The sequence below is a fragment of the Hyaena hyaena genome, unplaced genomic scaffold, assembly GCF_003009895.1.
Source record: "Hyaena hyaena isolate Hyena2069 unplaced genomic scaffold, ASM300989v1 scaffold_502, whole genome shotgun sequence".
Taxonomy (NCBI): domain Eukaryota; kingdom Metazoa; phylum Chordata; class Mammalia; order Carnivora; family Hyaenidae; genus Hyaena; species Hyaena hyaena.
The window spans coordinates 1,084,857-1,111,726 of record NW_024081136.1 but is presented as its reverse complement, the minus strand read 5'-3'; positions in this window follow the sequence as shown (position 1 = coordinate 1,111,726).

Below are 26,870 nucleotides of genomic sequence, written 5' to 3'. Positions count from 1 at the left end.
TCATTTTTTTCTTTTTTCCTTAATTCTGCATCACTGGCATTATGAAGCTTAAAAGCAGGAAGGAGGGAAGGAGGGAAGGAGGGAGGGAGGGAGGGAGAAGGGGAGAAGGGGAGAAGGGAAGGGGAGGGAAAAGAAATTCCAAAAGGATTTCCAGTATATAGATCCCCTCCAAGGACATCTTGAGATAGATAACTTTACCTAAAAGGTCTATGAGGCACCATTTAGAAATGTTCCTGGCTGGAGACATGATATGAAAAGAAATCTCTACAGTGATTGGGAGTTTCTTCCAGGCCAAAATGGTTAAGAATCACAGTCTTAGTTTTGAGACTCTTAAGATTCCAGGAAGACAACCTAACATTTCTAGAACCTGGAACCTCTCAAGTCACGTGTTACTGTGCGTACAAGGAGATGGGACGATCACTGCTGCTTGTGGTAGGTCATGGCACTCCACTGTAGCATTGAATCAATGTCATGGTGAAAAATTGAGGGCTGAATGTTATTCTGTTCAGGAAAGTAAAAATGTTACCATGATGTACAACACAAAATGTTCAGCCTTTGTCAGTTCTTACTGATGAGACAAATTAGCCTCACAGGGAAGATTGAAAGAGCTGCCTACTAAATTGTGATTGTGGCCAAAGGCTTTATCCAAAAGTAACTGCTACAGCCAATTGTAATCCTAAAAAAACACTCATAGAGGTTTTTTTTTTTCTTAGAGTTCTTAAGACTTCTTATAAAATGTGAATACTTTTGGAAGAGTTAACACTAATTCAGCCACTCTAAAAAGTTAATGGCTCATTCGGTTTTATATTTTTCTAAGAATAACCATATTGGCTACCTGTGGAGAACAAAGGAGAACTAAAAAGTGTGGCTTAGGGCAAAAGTTTATGGTTTCTAGTGTCACTGAGAACTAAGTTTAAATCCTGGCTCCGAAACATTTTGGTTATGTGATGCTGTACAAATTACATGATCACTTGGGACCATACATTGCTTGAAGAGGAGTGATCAGACACTGTCTTTATGAGGAACAATTGAACAAATGAAAGGCATATAGCATTATGCTTTGGAGAGTGCTTGGCACCAAATACTTGCTCAATATAAGTGATTTCCCAACTTGAAGAGAGAGGAAAGTGTAAAAAATGACATGGCATGTTTCTGGAGAAAAATGTAACCATTTAAAAATGTAACTTGCTGTGTACTGGTAAATTCTTCCATAAGATGGAGGAAGTTATATGTCAATAGAATTCCAAGGAGATACTGGCCCTGAAGATGTTACAAATATCAATGGAGGCCAAATAACCAAAAAGAATGGAGAAAGGTTAAACGATCTGTTGGTAAATTAAGTTAGACTGCTAGCAAAAGGATAAGCTAACAGACTGAGGAAACATGTGTTGACATGATGGGTGTGAAAATCCAAGAAAGCAATAATGTTGGAAAAGACTTGAGAGATTGGTTGTCATCCAATTAATTAGCTGCAAAACATGCCTGTGTGATTTTACACCACACAAGAGATTTGTCCCACATGACAATGATGTGAATGCACCTGGAATATCACATTTAACAGGGCTTCTTCAGTCCCTTAACACTGAAGGAAAATCAAAGTGATCAAGGGCAATGATTAAGGGTCTTGGTAAGCAACTCTGTAATGAAAAAATGAAACAACAGTGTATCTAAAACTTGATGTGGATAGCCAGATGCAAATCAAGATAAATCATGACTATTACACAGTCAGAAAATCACCAGCCCAGTCACATTCTCCAATCTGACTCCCTAAAGTAAATATAGGGATAAGGCTGTTGGATTATAACACAGAAATTGGTCCTGTCCTATTTTACCAGGGTCTGCTGGATTTCCTGATTGGAGCCTCTGGACTGGATCCTTTCAATCCCTTCTCCCTCCTTTGTTCCTGAACTAAGTCTGTTCCATCTCAAACTACCACTTTAAGCTGCTTATACTCCAAACACATCAGATGACTGAGTATTTTTTAAACAGGTTCTGGAATCTTCTATTTCTCTGTCTTTATTCATCCTGATTTCCTTAGCTTAAGGTTTTGTCCTTCACTTCTCACCCATGATTGTCATTCTTTACCCTTCCAAGATCCATTTCTCCTCCTCCTCCTCCTCCTTCTCCTCAGTAGTGGTCAGCTACTTTGGGCTACATCACCTGGGCATATTGTCTGCTGGCTTCCCATTGAGTTGGCCAATGAGAGGTAATGGCAGGAGATTGGAGAGTAGGAAGGGAAAGATAAAATGTTTTTTTGTTGTTGTTTGTTTTGGCAGTGTCTGTGATCCTCTTTCTAAAACCAAAAGCTCTCTACTATAATCATCCTTTGAATTACAGTTATGGGCCCCACACCTTTACTCTAACAGCCTAAGAAAGGTAAGGACATCATGCTCTTGTTGGGCCCAGGCTATACCACCCCTCACTTGTTCCCCTAACCCTGCCCTGCACATTTGCACTAGGCTGTTCATTAGATGTTTTCCAGTCTCTCTTTTTTTGAGAGTACCATCAGTTTCTTCTCATACATGAAGTCTTTATCAGATTTCTATTTGAAATTTATCTTTATTTTTATGATCTCAGTATAACTATAATAGCTCTTACAACAATTTTTCTATAACTCAACTTGGTTTTTATTTTAATTTTTATATTCCTGCTTGGTGACAGAAAGCTAATGATCCATTTGAGATCACCCCACTCTCAAAAAAAAAAAAAAAAGTGTTAGTTTTAGTGTGTCCTCTGTAGCCCGGTAAAGTGGTAGAGTAATCTGTGCATTGGTTATCAGTCTAGTATATCTTGTTGCATGTCTGCAATGGACATGGTAAAGCCAGACCCAGATCCCTCTTCAATGAAGGCCATGTATCCTCAGTTGCTGAGATTACAGAAGACAGCCTTTACATAATGCTGTGTTACTCAAGACTTTGGCCTTTCTGGGGCTGCACTTATTCACTGACAGTTCACTATGGTGACACAAAGTCTGACACTTCCTCCTGTGCTTGACAACGGAAAGACCTTTCCAGTTCTAGCATCTCTTGAGTCAGCTTATGCCTTCATTGGCTCTGTGTTCCAACTCCAATTCTCCCTCTGTGTTGGCTCATTCTCCTGCCTCCCTTCTAAAGGTGTTAATCTCGAGGGCACTTTCTAATAAACTTACTGCACACTCAACTCCATTTCAGAGCCTGATTCCAAGGTATCACTGCCTGCAAGAATATATTTGCTCACACTTACTTCTCAGTAATTAGTTGTAGCTGATATGCCTGTCCCTTTTCCCTGTCTTCTGGCTCCCTAAGGTTTGCTTCCTCCTTCCATCTGTGTGCTCTGTATTATATGGCTGCACAACAGTGTCTACAAACTTTATGGTTTAAAACAACATGTGTATTATTTCAAGTTTTCCATAAATCGGGAGTCTTGCCCAGCTTAGTCAGACCCTCTGATTGAAAGCCTCACAAAGTTACAATCAAGGTGTCAGCCAGGGCTGCAACCTGAGCCAAGGCTCAGCTGAAGAAGGAGCCACTTCCAAGGTTACTCGGGTGTTGACAGCATTATGTCCTTGTCGCTGTTGGACAGTTATGCCCACTGTCATCTGGAGGCCACTCTAAGCAACTTAAAGTAGGCCTTTTCATCATGACTGCATTCTTCTTCAAAGCCGCTAAGGAAAATAGTTTCTTAGTGAGATGTGTTATAATCTTCTTATCTGCATCACCATTGTTCTATTCATTGTTCAGAAGCAAGTCATACCTCCTGCCCTCACTCAAAGGAAGAAGATCAGAAGGCATGAGCAGCAGGAAGTAGGGGCCATAGGACATCCCCAAAGCCTATTCATTACAGTCTAGCATCTCTGAGGTTATCAATGGCATCATCTATCCAGAAGCATCAAGCAGCTAGCTTCTTTTTGTTTTTAATTTTTAATGTTTTATTTATTTCTGAGAGAGAGAGACAGAGAAAGAAAGAGATATATTATTATATCCTTTAATAAATTGGTAAGTAAGAGAGAGAGAGAGAGAGTGTGTGTGTGTGTGAGCAGTAGAGGGTCAGAGAGAGAGGGAGATCCAGGATCTGAAACAGCCTCCAGGTTCTGAGCTGGCTGTCAGCACAGAGCCCGATGCAGGGCTTGAACCCACGAACTGCGAGATCATGACCTGAGCCAAAGTCAGACACTTAACCGACTCAGCCACCCAGGAGCAGCAGCTAGCTTCTTCTAGACATCTCTGGGAATCTCTTTGTAGAGTAGGAATGAGGGAGGGCATTTCTCTCTTGAGCCAAGCAAAGTCTTATCTCTGTTCCCTCCATATCAGAAAAATATGAAGGCACTAAAAGGAAAATGGGGAGAATTGAGACTCTCACAATGCTACTAAAGTGGATGATGGAAGGTGGTGGTGGTGAACTATTGCCTAGTTCCAGAATCTATTCAATGGTTTTCCTTCATGTCTGGGGAAAAGAGGGAAAGGAGAGGGAGTGAAGAGGGAGAAGGATAGAGGAAACATATTAAGATGTACATTCTCTGTCTCAGGCACTTAGAGTAGTAAGCAGTTCCATTTAGCAACAGCTGGCATTTAAACAAAGACTGTGATTGACAGTTGAATCTTGAATTTTCTACATTAGAATCTAAATCACTCAGCTTGCTACTAATTCTCATACCTGCAGAGTAGAACAGAAAATTCTTCAGAGTTGTTTAAGGGAGAAAATTTTGGGTACTCCTACTAGGCTAAAAAGCAGTACATTTTACCATTTCATCAATTTAAGAAAACATCTCTAAGGAAGCCTTAAAGAGAGATGTCCTAAAACACAAGACTGCATGTTCAATAGATACTTTTGCTCAATGGTATCTATTCCTTTTCACCGATGCCCATTGCTGGAGCTAACCCTAAGCATCAATGAATTAGACCTTAACCAACCAGCTTGGTGGGGGTGGGGTGGGAGGCTGCCACAGCATCTTTGAACTTACAAATAGCGTCTGACACTGACACTGCCCTTCTATGAGTTTACCTTTTATGTCCAACAACTCTCTTTAAGTAGTTTAAAGTTATGATCTAGCATTAACAGCTTGTCAGCAACCAACTCTAAAATCTTTACATATGTGAAAAGAATTCCGGGTGTATTATGAACAAAATAACTTAGCCCAATGTGAGTATTAAAGGTACTCTGTGATATTCTTGTATTGCATGATAAGCATAAAAATTTTAAGTATCATGTATAAAATGACTCGGAATAGGGGACTAAATGTATTTTGAAAATAATTTATGTTCCAAGAACTGTATTAAGTACTTAATGCCATTTCATTGTATTTTTATAATCATCTTGCAGGATATGTATTAAAATCTCCATTTTATAGATGAGAGAGGTCAGGTGCTTAGAGAGGTTAATAATCTGTCAATGTCACAAGACTGATAGAGATTGATGCATGATTTAAGCCCAAGTCTATGTCCTACAAATCATATTTTTCTACCTGCCATGTTGCCTCTTGAAATTTGTAAATCTTTGAATAGCCCAATGAGATAATGAAAATATATACATGGGTCTCTGCCCCCAGTTTCTGGCACAGAGCTCCTATAAAGCCCTTGTAATTTCCTGAGTGATAAGAACACCAGGGACATCTTTTGTTCTAATATTTGTCTTTGTCCCTGTCCCTGACACAGGGCTCAAAAATCCCTTATAAGTTTCTAATTGATAGGAGAACCAGAATATCTCTTATTCTAATGTGGTGACTCTGGGTGGGATCCTGAATGGCTCCTGGATGGGGCCTGGTTACCGGAAGGAACAAGTCATGATTAGAACCTTGAAATTTTTATCCTCACCCCTCTTCTTCCATAAAGGGGAGATGGGCTGGAAAGGAATTAATACTTGGTCATGCCTACATGAGGAAGCTTCCATAAAGTTGCCATAATACAGGGTTCACAGAGCTTCCAAGTTGATTGAACACATACACACTGAGAGGGTTACACACCCCAACGCCTCAGGGACAGAAGCTCCTGAGCTTGGGACCCTCCCAAACCTTGCTCTATGCTATCTCTTCATCTGGTTATTCATGTGAATCCTTTATTATATCCTTTAATAAACTGGTAAATGTAAGTAAGAGTTTCCCTGGGTTCTGTGAGCAGCTCTAGGAAATTAACTGAACACAAGGAGGGGTCACTGGAACCTCCAGTCTAAGCTGCTTGGTCAGGAGCACAAGTGATAAGCAGAGGATGGGCCTGGCCTCTGAAATTTGTGTATGTGAATGGGGGCAGTCTTGTGGGACTGAGTCCTTAACTGTGTGATCTGATGCTGAATCCAGATAGATAATGTCAGAATTGAGTGGGATTCTTGGACACCTTGCAGGTGTTTGAGAATTACTTGGTGTGGAGGAAAATCTCCACACATTAGGTAACCAGAGTGTCAGAAATGAAGTGCTCTGTGAGTAATAGACACTTATGTAAAAGAAAGACACTCTAGGGAAGAACTGGGGTTTTCCCTACACAGAAGAAAACAGAGTTTCTGATTTATAAGCCCCAAGCATCATTTCTAGGGACACCAGAGATAAAGTGAAAAATGTAGGAAACAAGAAAGGGCAGTATATGCTCCTAAACTTTCTCTTATTCCAGAAGGAGATGTTGAGGGGAATTGGCCTATTTACCCTCTGAGACCAATGTTTTTCTGTCTGGAATTTGAGGCACAGTATCCCCCACAAACAGAATCAGCAAAACACACCATGTCCCTCCTGAGGTTTCTTCTTAAATAATGATGAAAACCCGCCTCTGTGACACCAGTTGAAGGGCCCCAACCCATTACAAACAATAACTGCCTGATAGACATTCACCTGATAATAATTTCTGTTAAGCAGAAAACTCTCACTAGAGCATTAAAGAGAATGTGAGGATGTGCAGTGAGAAAAAGGAGCCACCAGGCATCAACAAAATCTTTCCTTGCAATAGGCTACCTTTGTCCTTCCTTCATAGGAGAGAATAAAAATAGGAAGAGAAAGGAGTCCAATTGTGTGAGGATCAAAAGCCATAACTTGTAAGGAATGGATTAGTAGAAATTGGGTATAATCACTAACTGACTTCTATGGGAAAAAAAATAAGAAAATCCCACTGAGGTAAAAGTGATTACAGAGTACAATACATAGAACATGGATGTGTTTGGTCAGTCATAACTGTGATGATTCCTATTATTATTCCTGAACACTTCTTTATATATAGAGAGAGGAATGAACTAGCCATGGCGAGCTGGTTCTGCACTGGTAAATTCTAGAGAAAATCTCTCATGTACACAATACATATAGAGCTTCATGTGGTTTTTCCTGTGAATTAGATATCAAAGGAAACAATTTATTTTCTAAAGTCCACTAATTTTAAATGCGTATGTCTTAAACTAGTGGGAATAGAAGGTTTTTAAATTATATTGTCTCATTTTCAATAGTGCTTTGCCTCTCATTAGCAATTTAGACCAAAGATCAAAGGTGCATCCATACTAGAATCTGTAGAGATGAGGAACATCACCTAGCTCAGAGACATTTTGATGTAGGCACAGAAAAGTTTAATCATTTAGTTAGGTTTTGTTGGTCTGAACAAAAATAAGGCCTGGTGCCTGCTGTGCATGGTTGATGTCTCAAGGAGAAAAAGTAGATGACAAAGCATCTGTAAACTAGAAGGACATGTTGACCAGAGGTATTGATGTTGGATGGAATACAGATGAGGTGTTTTGGAAATGGCTACATTTATGGGGGCACAGGGCAGCGGAGGAGGCTTTTTGCATTCTATTACTCTGTGGTATCTTTTTCATCCAATCTCAGTTGCTTTTCTCCACTAAGTCCCTTCTCTCCTTCCCATTTTCAACTGGTAAGTTTTTATTTATTTTGTTGGTTTGTTTTCTTGAGATACATGTTGTATACAAAATCTTCAGGAAAATGAAGACCATTTGACAGCTAGCCTTTCTCTGCAGGGATTGTTTTCCAGTTTGAACCATTTTGAGCTGTTATTCATGGTGGAAAACAGTGTCTTCTCATACCTGGCATTTATCAATGCTTCACTAGAAAAATACTGCTGTGTGGACTTTAAATCTTAATGTGCCAACAATTTTCATACAACTCTAAAGTATATTAATATCGATCCCTATGTTGTCACCAAGAATTCATATTCTTTCATCCCCTCATATGTGAGGGTGCTATATTAATGGTATCTACCTTTCTGATTGACTGTTCTTTTAGATAAATATACCTAAGAGTTTGCTAAATGACTGACTGTTCCTAGTCTTTCTATTCATCTTCCCTAACCTAACATTATCATTGCTAGAGGGCTTTTTGGCAAACATACCTGTGGTATGAGAGTTAAATATGTCACTGTGAATGTGCAGCATAAAAGCATGAGGGATGGCGTGCTTCATCAACATTAGCAGTTGACTTTGCATTGATGATGTAGATAATAGCAGCTGGCTTAGTCTGGTAACAATATTGAGGCATAGTAACTGTGTGCTGGCTTGGCAAAAATGACAGGAAAATGTGAGTTTTGATATATTCTGATGGGAAAGCTACAATATGCTTTCTAATTACACAAATTTAATTCCTTCTTTATACATTCCCCAGACTGCAATCTTTCTTTTTTGACTCTTTAGGTAATGGACAATTACAAAAGTGCTATTCAAGCAAAAATGCTTTTAAAAATATTTTAAAGGGATTGAGAATAAAGGTCAAAATATACTTATAATAGAAGGATTGGTTTTTCTGTGATGTTGTGTTACTGTATAGACTATATTTAGTCACACTGTGAAAGTCCTCTATAAAATTCATATATAGAAATTTAATTAATTAAATGCTCAATATATAATTTCAACTGCAGAAATACTTCTAGAAAATTGTGATGTACTAGATAGGAAGACAACCACATTCTTTACACCTGTGTGTGGTCATTGTTGAAGTTAAGAGTCACCAACCAGGAATTTTTATAGGAACTAGCTATATCCTTATAAAGCTTTGGCGCAATAGAGGGGGATGCAGAAAGAGATAGAGGAACATATAGGAAGAATTGAGTTTTTTTTTTTTCCTGGGGAGACAGGAGAAGGGGAGTGTAAAGCAACTAGGCAAACCCTTTGCCTCACTAGAAAAGCCATGAGGCAGGCTGTGGCCACCAACTGATTTGGGATCTTTGTTTAAAAGTATTTAACACTTGACCCTCATGACACTCATGATTCAGGAGCTCTACAAAGACAAAATGGGAGTATTTTTAATGTGATCACTCCTATGATAAAGGATAGTGCCTCTAACTCTGACTCAGGAATTCATTTCCTACAGGGACACACCAGTAGAACATTCATATTTCTTTGCCACTTTGTATTAGGTCCAAGAATAAAATGGGGTTAATACTTAGACCTTGTGTTTAAAGCTTGATCTTTAGATCTGAGGAGCAGCCTGAGGGTAGGATAGGCAACGGACTCCCAAGTTTTCACTTTTCCTGTAGGAGGAATCAGATGTGTTACCCACTTTCTGTAACAGTTGGGGATACAATGAGAACAGCTGTATTTGAGACTCCAGTGGAATCGGATGCCAAGACATAAGCTGTCTTTATAAAGGGCACTCTCTGGCGATATCCTGAATACTCCACTACTGTATTTCCCTGTTGGTTTTTTCATAGTCTTTCCTTGCCATTTCTGTAAGCTACTGGATGTTATTCACCAGACCTAGTATACAGAATAGAAAACTAAACCAGAGAAGGAAAATGACTCTTTAAGATCAACAATTAGTACAAAGCCAAGCCATTCTTCCCCATCTGTCTCAGAATATAACCTAACTTTCTGACAAAATATTGCATTTCCCAACAGTTTTCAGTAAACTCAATAGCTCTAAGTTGTGTATTTGAATAGAATTGCCCCAGGGAAGGCCTGTAGTTGTGCTGTTTTGGGCCAGGCTCTGTGCCATTGGCAGCTATGTAGGTCTGATATTTTGGACTTAGGTTTTAGTGCTCAAAGCCTAGCTCCTATCTGGAGATATTACATGGTTAGGTATAGGCCAAAAGTTGTGGGAGGTAATGGATTCTTTCTTTCTTTCCTTCTTTCCCTTCCTTCCTTCCTTCCTTCCTTCCTTCCTTCCTTCCTTCCTTCCTTCCTTCCTTCCTTCCTCTTCCTTCCTTCCTTCCTTCCTTCCTTCCTTCCTTCCTTCCTTCCTAAGCATTATAAATAGCAGGGAGGTGAAAACTGAAACCATGAAGCATTCAGGCTGTTTCCAAAGTCTCTTTCAAAATGTCATCAGAAAATTATAGTCAGATGGATTCAGAAACCACAGCTAATCGCTACAGCCTTCAGTTTGCTAAATGACAGTAAAAGTTATAGTTCTTTTATTATTAAAAAAAGTCCCTTTTCTTGTTGTTTCTTCCCTTATAAAAGATTGTTTATTGCTTGTTCCTTTAATATCCTATGTTGGCCATTTCTTTTTTCTGTTCCCTAATTTAACAAATTGTATAGTCTTTGCCTCAGACATTTTTGGTTCTCTCAAGGAGTGGCCATCAGTTTTATGGCCTTTTAATCTGTCTGGTTGATTAGCTACATTCCCAGGAATAAAAGAAATTTAAGTTTCACAGAAAAATATAAAAATTAGAGTAGTTTAAATGAATTTTTTAAACTTTCTTTTCACATAAAGCCCCTTCAATCTATTGTCAAAACCAAACTAGATACTCATAAAGAAATAAGAAAGGATTTTCTCAGAAGGCAATTTAAATTTAAATTGTGACACCAATTTCACTATAGCAATCAATTAGCATTTACAAGGGCTAAGATGTATTCTGACATTTTTTCAGTTCATCCTTTCATAGGATAATTAAACTTGTGTCATATAAATAAAACAATGAGTAATATATAATTAAGTAGGGGGAGACCAAGAGAGAGATCTGTTTAGTAAAGAGAATAGAAACTATTTCTTTAGAAAACTTCAGGATTTTATGTAAAAAAATTGATAAACTTGCAGATAATTTACAGTTGGGTTGACTGAGGGGAAATGTCAAAGCTATGTACCTTTCATTTTATATTTTGATAATGTATTCATCATTTCATGGTGCTCATTTCTACTAAGAGACACAGAACCATTTACATCTGGTTTTTAGTGCCACATTTTGTTTCTGGATAACCTTCAAAGTTCTTTTTAAAAATACATTTAGATATTAAATGTATTATATATTAATAAATATATATAAAATACTTTTTTACTTTATCAAAAGACTTAACCTACATAAATAATACACTAAAGGAAAGAAATGATTAAATTCACAATTCATCAGCTCTTGATCTTGCTCATGGAGGTTTTTAAAAGAAAATTTTAACCCTCTTTTGAGATTTTTTTTCAATAGGAGAGATATTATCAAAATTTTAGAATATGTCTTAATATATAGGTATTATTACTAATGAACATTGTTAGTAAACAGTTTAATATAGGACACATTACTTTTGTTTCTATTAAGAAATCTTCTTTTTCTCTATCACAACCTTGACTTACATTGTCAAGCAGAATGATGTTTAAGAATTGACAATTGGAGTTGGGGGGAGTGCCTGGGTGGCTTAGTCGGTTAAGTGTCTGACTTTGGCTCAGGTCATGATCTCCCTGTCTGTGGGTTCCAGTCCCATGTCAGTCTGTGTGCTGAAAGCTCAGAGTCTGGGCCCAGTTTCAGATTCTGTGTTTCCCTCTCTCTGAGCCTCCCATGCTCATGTTCTGTCTCTTTTTCTTTCTCGCTCTCAAAAGTAAACAAACATTTAAAAAATTAAAAAAAAAAAAAAGAATTGACAGTGGGTAGTAGCAGAGTTTCATATGCAAGTGTCTAACACAAGCTCAGTGGAAAAGAATAACCAACATTTTCATCCTCGTTGTTCAAATGTGCTATTCATAGAATTGAAAAATTTTCAATTTATCCATGGAAAAATGCAATTATTGCTCTATTTACCACAGAAAGCACCTAAAAGCAGGAACAGTGAACTAATTATATTCGTAAATCACATTGGAATTTACAAAGTGCATCTCTTTTGATCTCTTAGCTCTGTGAGAACAAGTACCATTTTCTCTAATTTACAGCTGGAAAAACCTGAGCCCAGTACTCCATAATGAATTGCCATGTTTCCACACACAGCCAGGTGTGGTCAGACCTTCTGCCTCATAAGCCATTGCAATTTCTCTTAAGAGTGAACTGGGTTAGGGAGAGAATATGGGGCATCTGGGTGGTTAAGTCTGTTAAGCCTCCAACTTTGGCTCAGGTCATGATCTCATGGTTCCTGGGTTCGAGCCCCGCGTCGGACTCTGTGCTGACAGCTAGCTCAGAGCCTGGAGGCTGCTTTGGATTCTGTGTCTCCCTCTCTCTCTGATCCTCCCTGCTCACGCTGTCTCTCTCTCTCTCAAAAATAAATAAACATTAAAAAAATTTTTTTAAACATTAAAAAAGTTAAGAAAAATAAAAGGGAGAGGATATGTCCACGGTCTTTAAAATGACTTTTGAAAAATCCTCAACTACAACTGGCCCCCACACTTTTTCTTTAGGTAGACTCCTTGCCCAACACAGGCTTGAACAACCCTGAGATTAAGATTTGAGCTGAGCTCAAGAATCAGTGTTTAACAGACAAAAGCCATTCAGGCACCCTAACCTTCCCACTTCTAAAATGTCTGTAGGCTCTTGATGTAGGCTTATATAAGTATCAACCTGTTTATGTTTTTACCTATTATATGGCAGTGAATGAGAAGCTGGGCAACTATTTTACTGGTCACACACCCACAGTGATTTTTAGAGAAAAGTTATGGAGACAAGGGCAGGGGCTGTGAGGTCATCCTGATCCCTTCCTGCTCTCTCATGTTCTGGGATTGTCCTGTGCTGAGACCAGAATGAATGCTCACAAAATGCATGCTGAATGAATTAATCCACTTCATACAAAAGTGAGTTATAGAACTGCCATCTTTGCGAGATAGTAGCATTGACAGCATCATATGTTGAAAGCACTCCTCACGATAATGTTTGGCGTTATACTGGGAAAATAAGACATTTGCCATTTGTTTTTCTCCATTAATAATTTTAGACTCTTGAGTTCTGCAGACTTTGCAAAGAATAACCATGGACATGTTTTCAGATCTCAGCTCAAATCTCTTGCAACTTTCTTCTCCTGCCATCCAGAAGCAATGTCCTTGCCCTCCAGAGATTCACACAAAAGGACTCTTCCAGGGCAAGAACTAACCAAACTACATTTATTCCTTAAGAACCCTTTCAAAGTCCACACTTTACAGGTTAGAGGAACAGGGGTTAATTTGATCTGAAGTTTCAAGGAAGGGTTTTAAGAAGAGGCAGGGTTATGATTATGAAAGAGGAGGTGAGGACATTCCAGAGAGGGTCAGAAGGAAACTGCAGAAGGGATGGTGAGGAAGCAGTAGCCTGTATGCAAAGGTGTGCTGTTAACTCTCTGTGGGGATTAAGGAGAGCTGGCCGGAAGGCATCTGAAAGGAAAAAGGGAAAAGAAAGAAGGGGAAAAAGATAAAAGGGTGAACCTTAACAGGAGGTCAGTATGGGAGAAATCTTCACAGGCTGGGTTGATTTTTTTTTTTTTTTTTTACCTGCAGCCTCTGAGTAGGGAAAAAAATGTGCATTTTCAGCACTTCCTGAACAGAATGGAAGTTCAGAATGATTATCTGCCACTTCAAAGTCTGTTCTCACTTTTGACCTATAAAAATGGACACTAGCAGGGGCTAGATGGAGACTAGGCCCCCTGTATCCAGGTACGGGGGGGCTGGAGCAAGTCTCTTTTTAAAGATGTCCGGAAAATAGGGGAATTTATGTGTCTCTAGACCCCAGCCTGTAAGTTCTGGCCTGTACTAAGTGACACTGGGTAGTGTGAACAGAGCCCTTTACACACTGGCCTTGACTGAGCCTATAGCCTGGGGAAACATCTTTCAGCTTTATCTTGTTAATACTTTGTATGACTGGAATGAAAAACTGTAGGAACATATCTTCAAGGTTCAGCTCTTTTCACCCTGGAGATGTGCCTTCTTTGGCCCCCAAAGAAGTGTTTATTAGAATACTTTTAATGAAATTACTCAAAAGTCTAACTCACATTATTTGGCTTATATATCCTTTAACCATTCTGTAGTGAGTAAAATAAAATAATCTAATAAACTGGTGTCTGCTCATTAATGGAAAATAAAGATTCATGTTCACTAATATTATCACGTTTGTCAACATAATATGTCCAATTGCTAGTGATCATGTTAGGAATGCTTTATCTAAAAAGAAAAAAAAAAAAAAAGGAGAGAGGCACCTGGGTGGCTCAGTTGATTAAGCTGCCGACTTTGGCTCAGGTCATGGTCTCACAACTCATGGGTTCAAGCCCCTTATTGGGCTCTGTGCTCACAGCTCAGAGCCTGGAGCCTGCTTTGGATTCTGTGTCTCCCTTTCTCTCTGACCCTCCCTCACTTGTGCTGTCTCTCCATCTCTCAAAAATAAACACACACTTAAACGCTTTTTTTTCAAAAAAGCAATGTTTTATCTGCACATATTTTGAATGCTATAAAAACATGGGGCGCCTGGGTGGCTTAGTCGGTTAAGCGTCCGACTTTCGCTTAGGTCATGATCTCGCGGTTCGTGGGTTCGAGCCCCGCGTCGGGCTCTGTGCTGACTGCCAGCTCAGATCCTGGAGCCTGTTTCAGTCTGTGACTCCCTCTCTCTCTGACCCTCCCCTGCTCATGCTGTCTCTCTCTCTCCTAGAAATAAATTAAAAAAAAAAAAACATTAAAAAAAAATTTTTTTAAAAAACTTATATGAAAGCTTTTTTAGCTAAATCAGATATCATATTTTTTCATTTGTCCTATCATTTTATCAGTTTAATGTGAATACACAATGGTAATGATTTCTACCATGCTTTAAAATATTTGATTTGCTGTAGCTACAACCAAGATGGAGTACAGAACTATTTGTGTTGAGCTTCTGGGTTGACAGATAAACAATTACTCTTAACCTAAAGCAGTAGAAATCAATGTTTGTGCCAGAATTTTAGAGTTGGATCCCACAGCTGATTTTATGACCGTCTTTCTGGATAGAAACAAACAGTTCTTTTTCTATAACAAAAAGAAGTTCAATTTAACACATTCTGTGTCTGCAAGAACAAAGCGATTACTGGGGTGCCCTCCTACCCTCTTTCCTTCTTCCTACCTCCTTCCCCCTCCTCCTTCCTTCTTTCCATTTATTTCTTTTTTTCTTTTTATTCCTTCCTTCTCCTTTGGGTAATGTTTCCATCCAGTCACATCACCATAGTCAGTGGAACCACTACTTCTGAATTACTTTGCTCCGGCCTCCATAAACATGTGCTCTGCTGCTTGTAACAGATAGGAAAAGAAATGACAAGAATGCTTTGAGTGAATATCAGAACACTCCCCAACTTTCAATAGGAAGGCTGTACCCTAGGAATAGTGACACATTTTCAATTCTCTCAAGGTAGAATATCAGGGCAGCTGTAGAGTATCTTATAGGATATTCTTTGTCCTAAAGTCTTATCCAGCTCTTAGGCAAGTGCTCAGCTTCTGCCTAGAGGCAGTTCCCTGATAAGCCTCTCAAACAGCTTTCCAATGCCAATTTTTCTCAGTCCATTCCACACCTACCCAAGATCTGTGTTCCCTTTGTTCCCTTTCTTTAATACCAACCTTTTCCTTTCATATTTCCCTTCGTGTTTTTAATTAATACCTGGATTCTCTTCATGTATCATTTATTTTTAAAAAATTAAATGTTTTTTATTTATTTTTGAGAGAGAGAGACAGCGTGAGCAGGGGAGGGTCAGAGAGAGAGGGAGACACAGAATCTGAAGCAGGCTCCAGGCTCTGAGCTAGCTGTCAGCACAGAGTCCAACATGGGGCTCGAACCCATGAACCGTGAGATCGTGACCTGAGCCAAAGTCGGACACTTAACTGACTGAGCCACCCAGGCGCCCCTCATGTATCATGTCAAAAGGGTAAACATTATTCTTAATTTCTGCTTCTATCTCCAGATGAGTATAGTTTCACGTTGGCTCCATAACACATTGTTTATTGAAACTCAGGCATCCAGGAGGAGTATAAACATAGTGACTTTGAGGAGTCAGACAAACCTCGTTGTAAATCCTACCTCATTAGCTTGATGCCCTTGAAATGTGAAAAATTTCTTTAAGTATAAATTCCTTTTCTCCTAAAATGGAAATGTATAACCTTGGCTTCTTTGGGTTTCTGTGAATGTTAAATGATATTCATAAAATCATTAGCACTGCTTATGGTATAAGAACTCAGTGATCATTGCCATACATCCCTTGTCACCCTACTGTGCTTTCAGATAGTTTTTTGTGTAGTGAAGCTGATGACTTAGTAGAAAGAATATGAATTTTTAAGGCACAGATATCTGTGTTTATGTTCTGCCTCTACCATTGTGTGGATGAGAGATCTTGGATAATCTATTAATCTTGGTGTCTCAGTGTGATCATTTATTAACTGAAATTATGAATACCTACTTTAACTCCATCAGGAGGATAAAATGTCATATTGAAGGTATGTGATAAAAATGATGGCTGGCATATTAGTAATTCCTTGGCAAATGACAGGGATAGCCTAGAAACAGAATGCTCCTCCAGTCTTTGTTGTCTTAGGACAAACCTGGGGACAGCCTTTTCTAGGCCATACCGCTAATTTTAGCACCAACCCACGCAGTCCCCTTTTCTCTTTCTTCCATCATCATTTTAGGTAATTTTAAAGTTACCCTGACATTCCTTGTGATGTCCATCCCAAGGAACCAGGATTTGGACTATATTATCATTAACAATTGTTTTAAGATCTTTTGAGTAAATACCTAGTAGTACAATTGCTAGGTTGTAGGGTAGTTCTATTTGTAATTTTTGGAGGAACCTCCATACTGTTTTCCAGAGTGCCTATACCAGTTTGCATTCCTACCAGTGGTTTTAGATCTTAAAATTTGAAGTTATTTTTTCTGACCACCATGATTTCACCTCACACTACATCACTTTCCTTTGTCCTCACCATGACCTCTCTACCCTCCATCATTACAAACCGAGTCCATTTGTTCTCCCCTCACCCCACAAATAACCATTCTACTTAATCATTTCTATGTAAGCATTTGTAGTGCTATATTTCCATCAGTATTGTTCAAATTAACAATTTCTGGTACTTTATTTTCCTCCATCTTGTGTTGCCTCATGAATCACTCAAACCGGCCACCAATGCTAACTGCATTGCTCAATTCTCTATTTTTGCAAGAGTTTCCATGGGATTACTTTACTTATTTCCTTAAATTTTGAATTAAATTCACCAGTTAATGTTTTCGTGACTGAAATTTTCTTTGTAGGAAGGTTTTAAATCACAATTTTAATTTCTTTGATAGAGGGTTATTCAGGTTTTCTATTTCAGTTTCAGTAAATTTTATCCATTTATAAAATCAATGTCAATAACTATTTTCCCTTGGAAAACTTCTCTGATTTATTGCTTTGACATAATGTCTCATTCCTTGGAATTACCTAACTACCTAACACTTTATTGGACTTCATTTAAGACATTTACTTGATGGCACTTGAATTATACCTATGTTGGCAAGTTTCACAGGGAAAGAAATCTGATTTAATCATCTTTGTGCGACTCATCACATCAAGTACATGAATAAAATCAATAAGTACATTTCGAATTCAATTATCATTGTTATAGGAGATAGATTGTAACATTTTTAAACTTTAGAATTAGATTCTGTTCCTTAGTCTTTGGCATAGCGCCCCCCCCCCATTTCTAATTATTCTTAAATTACTAAACCCAGAAGCAGTCTCCTAGATATTCTTGTTTGAAGGCATGCTCATTCAATTCTCTAAGAAGTACTAGTGGGATACATTAATATTAAATAAATTAAACCTGCTTACAGTCAGTGCATTTTCTCTCACCCTGTTCCCCCTTCTTTCCCACCGTCACATAACACCTCACTCAACCATTCTACTTAATCATTTCTAGGAACATTTTTCCATCAATAATACTTGGCTTAACCATTTCTAGTGCAAAAAGAAGAAATTTGCTATAGGTTTTAATACTGATTCAAAAATAACCTACCATGTTTTAGTGGTGAGACAAGACCAGGAATTTTGTTAAAAGGATATGTGTTGGCACCTTGCCTGGATAATCTGAAGCATATTGGCATTCCCCCACCCCATCTCGCCATGGTATTTTAATAAAGGCTTTTGAGCTTACTAAACTTCTTTATTTTGAAATTTTTTTCTAAAAAAAGTTTTTTACTAAAAAACTTAAAGTTGCCACATATTTGACATGATTATTCATTGCCTTTCTAAAACACAGCATGTTGCCCTACTGCTCCATATCAGGTCAATGATTTAAGCCCAATTCTGTGAGAGAAGTCCTAAGTGTCAGACGATGAATCATTAATACATATTTCAAGAAGAATTAATATCCTTCTTGAGATTATTTATTTGATGTATAACTCATGGCAGGATGTAAGGGGGTGGGGATATTTGCTTAGAATGTTCCCCCTTCTTTCTCTCTTCCCCTCTCCTCCTTTCCAATCTCAAAAGTGGACAGAAATGCTGATTTTTCTTAGTGCTCCCATATTATAAGAATAGAGGTAGCCTTGCAACACTTTTTATTGTAAATTCAATTTCTTGAAACAGGCTACAGAGGGAGGCTTATGAATAACAGAGAGGAAAGGGGAAATTTGTGAGAAAAAATTATAATTTTTCTGAGATTGAAAGATAATTCAAAATGCAACAAATCAATAAAACAGAGATATATCTGCAAGAAAAAGAAGTGCTGGAAAGAATATGTATTGGATATGTGTGGTTTTGTTACCCAAAATGCTCACAGTGAAACCAAGAGTAGAAAATAAGAAGTTTTTGAATTTCACATGAAGTAGAAGAAACATCTGTTCCATGCATTCCAGGACTGAATGCTAATGCTGGATGTAGACGACAGAGTTTTTACACCATGTTTTGTGATCTCCGACCTGCGAGTTTATTTAGGTGTACCACTTCCTCCCTACTTCACCCCAACCCTCATTTAAAACTTGTGTTTAATGTTACACCGATCTCTGGTGCATGTAATGACATTGTACTATTACTTAATAAAATATTTTATAACTCCCAGGAATCATCACTTCAATTCACTATTTGGCTCCCCTTCAGACCCAGGAAAATAAAAGCCATATGCTTCAAAACCATATGAAATTGAGGGAGCAATAAAACATGATCTTTTATGATATTGTTTATAATCCAGAATGCTGCTAGGGAAACAAAAAATAAGCTCCTGTCTTTCATGTCTATCGTCTATGTGAATAAGAGGAAGGAAGCTAATGATGCATGTAATACAGTTGTAGACAATGATTTACCTTTGATTTTGTCCACCTGTTTTCTGAGAGCAGTCAGTTTCTTGCCCTAAGAAAAACAGCAAGGATATGATCCCTGAGACTTCTCAGTTCAACCCCCTATCCCTCTGGAAGAAGTAGATAAACAGCCCTCTTTGGACTTAAGCTGGAGCTAGTCTTCCCACATGCTGTCCCTCTCAGCTGAGTGGTGCTGCAGGCATAGATGCTCCAGGCCCTTCCTTTTCAGTGAGGCTGCCGGACTACCACTGGCCCACAGAGTAGGCAGTTTCAGCAACCATGAGGACAGTTCTACAAGTCTTTTGTGTCTGATGCCATCTTACCATAAAGATACTTTAGACAAAGTGTCAAGCTCTAAATGCATTTGGCTCTTGTGATGCACAGGAAGTGATGCCCTGGGGGAAGGTTTTTTGGTTTTCAGCAGGGAAGCTGAAATGAACATATCTGGGCATCTCACATATATGCCCTGATTGCTTCTGTCAAAACTCCTCTGTCATTCTGTTGCTTATCTCAGAATAGTTTAGACTTGTCATTAGTGACCTGACTCACTCTGGTTGGCCCATACCCAGTTTGGGGCCACATTCTACCACTGGGCGCTTGTACCTCGATGATGTGAATGATACCATAGAATATCCTTTGGTATCCTTCTAAGAGAACACTTGCTGACAGGAGAGGTGAGAATATGCCTAGCTAAGTTTAATGTTGGGTAGGGGGCATCCTACCAACCAGTTTTTTAGCATTGCCCTCTTCCCAATCAGTTTACCTGCCCATCATACCACCATTTTTCTTGTTGGAAATGTAGGAGTGAGGGTCAAATAAAAATCTATTATCAGGGAATAAATTATTAATGTTAAAGCAGGCATGATTTGATAGTTGAGAACAATATTGAAATATAAACCCTGAAAAAGGCAACCCTAAGAGATTTGCTTGAGGAAATTTGGGGTGGGGAAAGAGCAGGGATTCATCATGATGCTGTGTTTTACATTTTCCCTTGAGTAGCTAGCCTGTCTCTTCCCCCTTTCACTGCTGGCCATTCACCTTCTCTGCCTGTATTTGTAAATACTACTATGTTAAGAGTCCCAGTGAAATAATTAATACTGTAGAGTATTGCTTTTTATTCTGAGGTCAGACCTATTGGGATGTACTTCTGGTATACCCGTGAAATCCAGTGAAAAGAGACATTTACATGCAACATTTTATTTTACCATTTTTTGCCTCTACACTGTTTGGTTTTGACTTCTTGTTTTCACATTTAGTTAGTTTTCTGTCCCTCATTCTCTGCCTTTTGTGGAATTCTATTCTGTGGGTGTTATCCATTCCTCTGGCTGTATTTTCCAGTTTTACTAAGAAATAATCTCTAGTTTGGGGTATGGATAGACACTAAATATAAAGCACATTGAAAAGTGTGTACACGTTCAGTGTACTTGACAGTATCTGGAAAGCGTTCAGTGTACACGACAGGCATAGGCTGGTTCACACCATGTCATGTTCACATGAATGGATTAGCATTCTTGTGGATGCTAAGCCCTCCTTTGTTTTCATAATCATTTCCTGTTTGGCGGTTCAGTATATATTGTATTGATACTTTTACACACAGCTATTTCTATGATTATACTTCACAAGGATTAATTAAATTCAACAAATATTTATTGATTTTTTTTACTTCATGTCAGGCACTAAGGTAAATACTGTAGATCCATAGGGACAATAGGGTGATACCATCTAGAAAGAATTCATAATAACAGCACTCATGTGGCATTTCATAGTCAACCAAACACTTGTACTTTTTTCATCTCACTTGATCCTCATAGCACTGGAGGAGTAACAAGAGTGGGTATTAACATTCCCACTTCACAGAGAAGGAAAATGGCTTAAAGAGGTAAAGAAAGTTTCTCAAGATCACAACTAATAAGGGGCAGACCTAGGGCAGTGAGTAAGAAGAATTTTCATTTAAAATTCATCTATGAAAAATAGTCTTTAAATTCTAATAGCAACATGTGACTAAAGACATTTGTTTGCTTTATCAGAGCCCAAAATCAGTGTTAGTAACTTTCTGATTATGGCTGCCTCCTTCGTCCATCTTATAAAAAAATAACAGAGAAAGGAATTGTTGTAAAGGCAAGCTATTTGACACTCTCGATAAAATATTATTATTGTTTCTCAGTCTTGTCCCAGAGGGATAGTTAAATCTAAGAAATACTAATTTATATGTCAGACCAATAGCATATTCCAACTGGAGATCAATTTAAATGGACATTTATTCGTTGATTTTTATTTTTAAAGAGACATCAGTAGAATCAAAACCATTTCATAAAAGAAACAGTAATCTTTTTCTTTGCTCCTTCTGATTCATGCCACAATTCTGTCTGGCTCTCTCATGCTCAGTACAAAGGCAGAGGAAAATCAGAATATCTCTTCATCATTAGTATCACTTTGCTTCTTCCTTTTAAAAACCCGATACCTAATTATTTTAACTAATTTATTCTCATGTATTTCATAGCCTTTATCTCCTCGTTCTTGGAGGGGGTCAGTAAATACATGAAGCATTTCCACAGTAGTTTATAGGAGAAGGAGGGTCTAGTGCTTTCCAGATTATTTTCCTAACCTCTATGTAGTCACTTTTTCTATCTTGAAGTTTTCGCTTCCCTTAAATTCTACAACCCTTCCCTTAAATTCTATAACCCTTCCCTTAAATTCTATAACCCTGCATTGTCTCATTATCTTCCTGTATCCAGTTTTCTCTATTTTTTTTTCCTCAGGGTGTCAAATGTAGCAATACCTTGAGGTTCCATTCTTATTCCTTTTCAGGCAGATCTCATCTTATGATAGTATATCTATTTTCACGATTTTATCAGTCATCCAATATGAATGACTTCTTAAATTACACATTTAAGTTTTGAAATCCCTTTCAAACTCAATTCAGCAAAATATCTGCTAGATAAAACTATCTTGTTTACTATATCTGATATTTTGGTATTTTAAAAACAGAATATCTCATTTTACTCTTATATTTATTTCACTCAGCAAGATGGTCTCCCTTTATTTCTGTTGGCAATATCCTCGATCTCCTAGTTGTAAAACTCAAGTTTCAAGTTATATTAATCACCCTTTCCTTTTTATAACATATTTAATCTGCTTCTAAGACCTGCAAATTTCATCTTTAAATTACAATTACTTTTGTTTACATGTTTTTATTTACATTGCCACCATCAGGTACTCTATTTTCCCTGCTGTCAGACTTATTTTCTGAAACATGGCTATTATCAGTTGCAACCATGATCAAAAATGATCAATAATCCCCCAATGTGTCAAAAGCCTGACAAGCAAGTTTGCCTACAATGTCCCTTTCTGATACTTATTCACTTCAACTTATATCCCAGGTCAAGATTTATATTTTCTCCTAGGTAAACATTTTGCCAAGTCTTGGTTTTATGGCTTTATCCATGCTGTTTCCCCAATGGATGAGTTCTCATCTCCTTCCTACCACATAATAGGAACTCTATGAATCTGTCAGTTGATTTTATTTCCCATATTCTGTGTAAGTCATCACTGACCTTCCAGAATGAAACTCAATCGTGCCTCCGTTTTTCTATAGTAGATCATTTGGCCTTTTGCATATAATGCCTTACAACTTTATTGTCCTTTATATCCATCTATTTTCCCTCTTCCCAACTAATTTATAAAGGGCTTATTATCAGGGATCATGTCTTATCTCTTCTTGCAGTTGCAATAATTCAGACCATTTTAGGTACTCAATACCTAAAATTGGTTGCATATAAACAAACTAAATTCTTAATGCAAATTATTTATATTGATAAGCTATATACACTTGCTTTTGAAGATCATTAACAAGATTATGCATGATAATTTTTCATCAGTGGTTCGTAACTGTTTTAGGTACTCAATAAACTAAAAACAAATAAAAATCCATTAATCAGCTTGAATTAGTTTGGCAGTAGATCAGAGCCTAAAATAGGTGATAGACAAACATAAACATTATTGTTCCAGTGTCTCGCCTTTTAATCCCAGACAAATCCTTCTCTAAGGTATCTCCAGTCCCTTTCTTTCTTCTAAATAGAGCAGTTATTAAGGCTTTTCCTAACTGATTGTACTCAGGGAAGGTAAACTTGCTGAGAAACAAAACAATGCAAAGGTAAAAAGCCCATCTTATGTGAGAGTTGAGAAGCAGTGGGCAGGGGTAGTGTGGGGTGGAAGAGTGTGTGTGGGAGGTCTTACATTATATATATATATACGACATTTAATATCTTTTAATAAGATTCTTACAGTCACAAGCAAGGTTCTACTCCCTATGTTAATGATTGTTTTTCTCCATTAGTCTGTACACTGTGGAGACCAGGATACGTGTTTTATTCATTTCTGAATCCTCAGTGCCTAGTAGTTTTGCTTACATAGTTTGGGTGCAATATTTATTCATTCATTCTTTTTCTCAGTGCACAAGAGGATGAAATCTTGCCCTCTCCTTATCTACATGTTTAGTAGATATATACTTATATGCCAAGTCATGCAGCTGGCACTGGGTGACATTCAAGACTGATGCGAACTGATCAACACAGACAAGAGGGGAAGGAACCTCCCCTACACACACACACACACACACACACACACACACACACACACACACACACACTTTCTGCCTTTCCTCCCACACATTAATTTATTAAACAGAAAATAGAAAACGACTAAAAGAAGTAGCTCTTCAGGGTGCTGGAATTGTGTCCCTGATAATGACCTAGTTATGCTTTTTCCACATTTCATCATCAGACCCATCTCTCTAGAGCGATGGTTGTCAACCAGGAGTGGTATTGCCCCACAGGGAAAGAACATTTGGCAATAATTATAGACATTTTTTTATTGTTACAACAGTGTGTGTGTGGTGGTGGTGTGGGCAGCTAGTGAGTGGAAGCTAGAGATGCTGCTGAATAGCCCATGAAACATAAGACAGCCTCTCAACATGGAATTTTCTAGCCCCAAATGTAAATAGGGCCAAGACTTAGAAACCCTGCTTTACACTCCAACTCAGTAGGTAAACTGGGACCTTGGATTTTGCATTTTTTTAAGTTTGTTTATTTTTAAGAGAGAGAGGGGGGCAGAGGATATGAAGTGGACTCTGCCTTGACAGCAGCAAGCCCCATGCAGGGCTTGAACTTATGAACCAAATTGTGAGATCATAATCTAAGTTGAAGTCAGACGCTCACTAGACTGAGTCACCCAGGTGCCCCGGATTTTGCATTTTTGACATATCCTCTCTATGATCTGGTACACATGATTCTTGGACACTCAAAAAAGCACACTTGTCTTTGAATAATTATTTCTCTCTGATTCAGTTTCATGAAAAAGTATTATGCATATGAATGGTCAATTAAAATGTTCAGTATTTTGCACCAACGTGTATGATTCTTGTTGATCTGAAATGCTTAAAATGAGCTTCACAGAGCACCAGCATGACTTATTATTACTGGCAGGAAGCAAGCCAGGGTTAACACCCTCACCATCTAGTCAAGTCTGACAGGCTTGTTGGCTCCATTGTCAAGGCGTATGCCTACACAATTACAGCATGTAGTCGGCTTCAGTGTCCCACAAAAGAAAAGTATTGTAGCAGATAACTGCTTCTAGGATCCCTGCTGTCAGAGAAAATAAGCAAGTTATAACTTCTCCCTGGTGCTGCTAGCGAGCATTTTCAATGGTGCCTACTGCTGCTTCACTCGGATGCTACATGTTGTTTCTCTCTGGTGAGTGGTCCAGCTGACTTTTGACCTTTCCTTAGGTCATACCATATTGATTCCCACATGAAGTTATTGTTGGGAAAGAAACCTTTTTTTCCCTGCTACAAAACTTAATATGACTCTTGATATGCTAATAGCTTCTCAATCACTGTTTGGAGGGGAATACCATTTCTTCTTGTGCAATGCAAAGTGTCAGCCACTAATGATCTCTTCATTAGTGTACCCCAGTATCCTCTTCTTAATCTCTCTTCTCCCCTGATGCCACAGTCTCAACCACAGCTGTTGCACCTGTTACCCTCTCAACCATTTACAAACACAGCCATCTTTGTGAACCTAAGTAAGGAACCTCCATCCCTCCTTCTTATTTATTTTTGACATTCTTTTAGTCAACCAAGTTGTTTCTGCCTCCATTGCATTCCCCATATCCCTTTCCTGTTTGCCATCTCTTCTTTAGTTGCACTCTTGAAAACTATTGCTTCTAAAATTAGGGCTTATTTCCACTTGCTTTCTCTACTGCTTTTGTCTTTTGATCCCCTTCTAATTTACCTTTTGTATTACTTGGGGTTTTCTTTTGCAAAGAACTCTCATTATGTGATCCCATATGTACAATTCACAACTGATTCCCTATTCCCTATGGAGAAAAATCAAACTTCTCAGATTGATAACCAAGACCCTTTAGAGTCCGGGGCCCTAATCTACCTCTTTAGGTTTCTAACAAACCACACAACTTACCTGAATAAGGGGTATTCTTTCATATTTCTATTTTTTCTTGCATTGTTCCTTTTGCAGGGAATGCACTTGTTTCTTCTCCATTAGACAAATTCATATTGATACTGAGGATAAAGCTAAAATTATAACATATCTGACATGTCTTCTTTGACTTCCCTTGACTAGATATTATCAGGTCCACTTCCTTAGGAAGCAACCCTAAGACAGAGGTTTGAATGCAGGAAGTTTGTTGGGAGTATTATCTTTAGATCAGTTATTTGTGGGGGTGGGAAGGAAGCAGGATTGTCTAGAGAGGGAAGCTAAACTGTGCTGTAGTCACAACAAAGGCCTCAGACAATGTTATCGGGAACTCTTAGCTGGCATGACTCTTCAGAGTTGTCCTGAATTAAGGCAAGGAGGCTGGAGCTTTGTACCTCAGTGTTGGCATGTTACTGTATATGGATCGTCCAGGAAGTGGCATGACCTGAGCAGAGCCAGGGAAAGTCCTAGAGAGATATTTTGCTGAGAACTGTGGATAACTCTAACAGCTGATAGAATAAGTACTTCAATCTTTAACAAGAGGCTGAAGAGGTAGGCATGTAGGACCCCATGACATCTACTAGGCCAGAAGTATTCATGCCTTCTTCTCAGACTTTAATTATAGAATTTAAAATTTTGCACAGTGACTATTTGTTTACATCTTTTGCTCACTGAACCAAGCTCATGTTTTTTGAAGGGAGTGGATTTGGGAGTCAGACTCATCAATCACGGGGAGATGGGATAAACACCCCAGGGTAGTAAAAATACATTGTATTAGTCCTTTCTTCATCAGTATAAAAATGTAGCTACCTTGATGTAACCAATGGATAGCATTGATCTGCATATTAAGTTCTTAGTTTTAAATGAGATTGGCTCTGTTTCTCAATAATTATAACTAACAAAGCTTTCAATAGGCCATATTTAGAGGAGGAGGCAAGATGGCAGAGATGTAGGGAGCTCCGTACATTTCACTCACCCCCATCTCTCAAATGGAGAAGGCCTGAAGTCATAAGAACCCTTACAGGATCCAGGAGTTTGGGAGGAAAAGGAGACAGAGTCC